Source organism: Benincasa hispida, chromosome 8, assembly GCF_027475165.1.
Source record: "Benincasa hispida cultivar pf3 chromosome 8, pf3_genome.v1.1, whole genome shotgun sequence".
Lineage (NCBI taxonomy): Eukaryota > Viridiplantae > Streptophyta > Magnoliopsida > Cucurbitales > Cucurbitaceae > Benincasa > Benincasa hispida.
Window position 1 is genome coordinate 48614898 of NC_143485.1, and position 4594 is coordinate 48619491.

General features: G+C 33.7%; 1 pseudogene; it reads left to right on the plus strand.

Annotated features, from left to right (window-relative positions):
* Positions 1-2106: 2106 nt before the first annotated feature.
* On the plus strand, positions 2107-2787 carry LOC150034642 (secreted RxLR effector protein 161 pseudogene; annotated as a pseudogene).
* The last annotated feature ends 1807 nt before the right edge of the window (positions 2788-4594 follow it).

The window sequence follows — 4594 nt, forward strand, 5'->3', positions numbered from 1 at the left end:
CATTCTCATTCTCAAGCAACCTAATTCTGTCATTCAAAACATTTTTCTCATCACAACAATCATCAATTTTATTATGCAACATCACATCATTAACTTTATTTTTCAAGCATGCATTTTCATCTACCAAAGATCTATTTTCTATAAATAATGCTTTAAATTTCTTGGATAATTTTAAATATTTAGATCCAAGTTTTTCAAGATCACATTACATGGTTTCAAATATATCACATAGTTCATCATAAGTAGGGGATTTTTGAATTACCTCATTTTTGTTACTTTCATCTCCGGAATCATTATCCAAATGAGACATTATGCACAAAGAGAATCCCTCGACTATTTAATTTTTCAATTAATTTGTTCTTAAAATTTATTGTTTGAATTTTTTTTGTAATTTTTCCTTAAATTTAATTGCTCATATATGTTTATTTTGATTGGTAGTTCTTAAATTTATATATCCTTTACCAATCCTTTTATTAGATTTAAAAATTGTGTTATAAAGTGTGATGGTTAATTTCTTGTTTAATTCAAAATGAAATTATTTGTATAAATTTATTGTTTAAATTACTTGTTAGCAAAAAATTTGTTAATTTGTTTAATTGGACTCACATTAGTAAAAAGTTTTAATTAGTTTGATTAAACTCTATTCACCCCTCTAGGGTTTTCATATCAATCCTACATTCTTTTCTTAATATTGTTATAAATGATGTTCAGGCTCAAATTCCTAACTTCACCATTGAACCAATTATAGAACAAGACAACATTGAAGTCCTCATTGTTGAACCTGAAGTTCAAGCTCAACGACTTCAAGAAGTGCCACTAAAGGGATCCACTAGAGAAAGAAGAATTGCAATTCCATATGATTATATTTATTTCTTCAAGAACATAAAGATGATGTGGGCATAATGGAAGATGATTCAATCAACTTTCAACAAGCTCTACAAAGTTCTAACTTTCAAAATTAGATAAATACTATGGAAGAGGAAATAAAATCCATGAAAAATAATGACGTTTAGAAGCTTGTCGAATTGTCATCAAAAGTGAAATTCATAGGTTGTAAATTGATATTTAAAACCAAAAGAGATTCATATAGCAATATCAAAGATATAAGACTCGTCTTGTTGCAAAGGGTTTTACTCAAAAGAAAAGTAATGATTACAAAAAGACTTTCTCTCCAGTTTCATCAAAAGATTCTTTCAAGGTAATCATAGCACTGGTAGCTCACTTTGATTTAAAGCTACACTAGATGGATGTAAAAACTGTGTTTCTCAATAGGGACACTGAGGAGACGATTTATATGGTGCAACCAGAAAACTTTGTGTCTGGTAATTCAAAATTTATAGTGTACAAATTGCAGAAATCCATCTATGATCTCAAACAAGCTTCTCGTCAATGGTACCACAAATTCTATGAAGTAATTACCTCATTTGGTTTCGAGGTGAATATAATGGAAGATTGTGTATATCACAGGTTCATTGGGACCTATCTTTCTGGTGTTATATATCATTGACATACTCATAGCAAGTAATGATGTATGTTTATTGCATGACACTAAAAGGTTTCTCAAAAATAATTTTGAGATGATAGATCTTGGTGTTGGATCGACACCATCACGTAGCTCTTGATGAAAGTATGTTTATGTCTCAACCAGAGGGGTTCGTCAAAACAGGACAGGAACAGAAAGTTTGTAAGCTTAATCGATCCATTTATGGATTGAAAAAAGCGTCCAGATCCTAGAATATAAGATTTAACACTGCGATCAAATCTTATGGCTTTGAACAGAACGTTGACGAACCTTGTGTATACAAGAAGATAGTCAACAAAACTGTAGCATTCTTAGTTCTGTATGTTGATGATATCTTGCTCATTGGGAATGAGACAAAATTTCTTGCTGGCATAAAGAGATGGTTAGCATCATAGTTCTAAATGAAATATTTGGATGATGCTCAGTATGTTCTAGGAATACAGATCTTTTGAGACCGAAAAAATAGAACATTAGCACTGTTTCAGGTATAATATGCAAAATTTCAAGAAAGGTTATTACCTTTCAGGCATGGAATTCATTTGTTGAAGAAACAATGTCCTAAGACACCTCAAGAAGTCGAGGAGATGAACAAAATTCCATATGCTTCTGCAGTTGGGAGTTTGATGTACACTATGTTGTGTACACGTCCCAACATATGTTTTGCAGTTAGAATCGTCAGCAGATTCCAATCTAATCCTGGACACGATCATTGGACCGCTGTAAAAAATATCCTCAAGTATCTTAGGAGAATGAGGGACTATATTCTTGTGTATAGACCTAAGGATTTGATCCTTACGGGATACACTGATTCTGATTTTCAAACTGATGTAGATTGCAGGAAATCTACTTCAGGATCAATTTTCACTCTTAATGGAGGAGTTATAGTTTGGAGAAGCATCAAGCAAAGTTGTATCGCTGACTCTACCATGGAAGCGGAATATGTGGTTGCATGTGAAGCTGCTAAGGAAGCAATATGGCTACGCAAATTCTTAGCTGATTTGGAAGTCGTTCCAAATATGCACCTACCTATCACACTATATTGTGACAACAGTGGTGTTGTTGCTAACTCAAAGGAACCCAGGAGTCACAAGCGTGGAAAACACATTGAACGAAAGTACCATCTCATCTGGGAGATTCTACACAGAGAAGATGTGTTTGTCAAAAAGATAGCCTCTGAAGACAACCTTGCTAGTCCATTCACCAAGGCCCTCTCGGCTAAAATTTTTGAGGGCCACCTAGTGGAACTAGGACTCCGAGTAGTGTAACCTAGGGCAAGTGGGAGAATGTCCATGGTATTGTAGATGCCCTAGTTTATTGTATTTTTCCCATCATGTATCTCAACATTATATTGTATATATTTGTTCTCACTGGAGTTTTAGTAGAAGGGGGAGATTGTTGGGAATGTCCTAGAACTTGCAGTTCGTGTTAAACATTCTATTTAATCAATAACAATGACTTGTTGATTTTGCATCTTATTATGAAAATCCAATAAACGCATCCTTGGCTATAGTCTGAATGTTGTAACTTTATGTAGTGCAATAAACAGGATCAAGTTGACAGTATGTAGCCTAAATGGTCTTATAAATATATGGATGAAATTGGGTATCTCATTCTGGTAACACTATTAAATGCGACCCACTTTGTAGTTGTAATAAGAGGTTGTAACGTGCTATAAACGATGTGATCCACAAATCGTTCATGTTGAGACATGAGAGTGGGAGCATCCTATGCAATGAGTTTGCATATAGACTGGACCACGAAAATAGTCAATTTTCTTTATAACGACCGTTTATATTAAAACTGACTATTTCTTATTATATAACCTAGGTTAACTCGATCTTAATCCTGAGCTAGCTATGAACTCTTGTTTGTTTGGGATTATCCTTTGATCTACAAATGGTGAGAGTAGTCCAACAACACTGCTCAATAATCTTACCATTTTGGGGATAAGACTGGATGAATAGCTGGGGACATAGCCTTGTAAGATGGAATTCACTCCTACCCTATTTAGGGTTAGCAAATAAGTTGTTCTCTTAAGTACTGACTCCAGGTCTTGAACAATCGGGGCCCCGCCTTCTCATGATAGAGAAAGGATTTGATTCATAGAGATTATGCATCAGAATTGTTCATTAGAAGATCAGTAGGAACTGAAGGAACAAGATGTAGTCACAGGGGTAAAACGGTATTTTTGACATAGATGTGATTACGAACAACCTGTGAAGGATCGACTTACTGATTATGGTTATTAAATGGATATGATATATCTACAGTGAGGGGAGTTCAACTATGGGCTATAGTGGAATGTCCCATTAGTTAACGAATGGGGGTTAGATCGAACTAATGAGTTTAGCCGATTAATCTCGAATCGTTGGAGCCCATGATCTGTAGGTCCATGAGGTCCCCCTACTAGCTTGTAAATGGATAAGCTTTAGGGTAGCTTGAGAGATTAATTTGAAATGTTCAAATTAAATGAAACAAGAGAATAAATATTTAAATATGATTTAAATATACATAGATGATTATTTTGCAAAAAATAATTTAATATTTGATATTTAATTTATTATTTTTTTAAATTAATTTATGAAATTAATTTAAGAAAATTAAATTTTGAATTAAAATGATTTAATATCACTTTTGTTTTAAAAAAAGAAGAAAATGAAAAATCGTTTTGCATGTTTTACATAATGGAAAAAAAGTTTTCTCCATTATTATCATCTTTATGCTCACACACAAACCATGATCTTCTCTACTTTGATTCTCCAAGCATGAGCTGCAAGCCATGCACTTCATCTCTTTTCATGTTCATCCTAGTATATAAATAAGATTGGAGTTATTGGAGAGAAGAAGATAATCACAGAATTTCGAGAAAATTTTATCTGAAGAAGAAGCTGTCTTCTTCAGTTGTGCTGCTGTGAGTTTCTCTGGTTTCTTCACATCTTCAAGCTGTTCTTGAGTCCCACAACTCTGCCTAAAGCTCCAAGAGCATATCAAGGAAGGCTTTGAGGTGATTCACATTGATAACAAGAGAAGACAGCAGCTAAACAAGCGTTTTCTTGAAGAGTTCATCAAAGG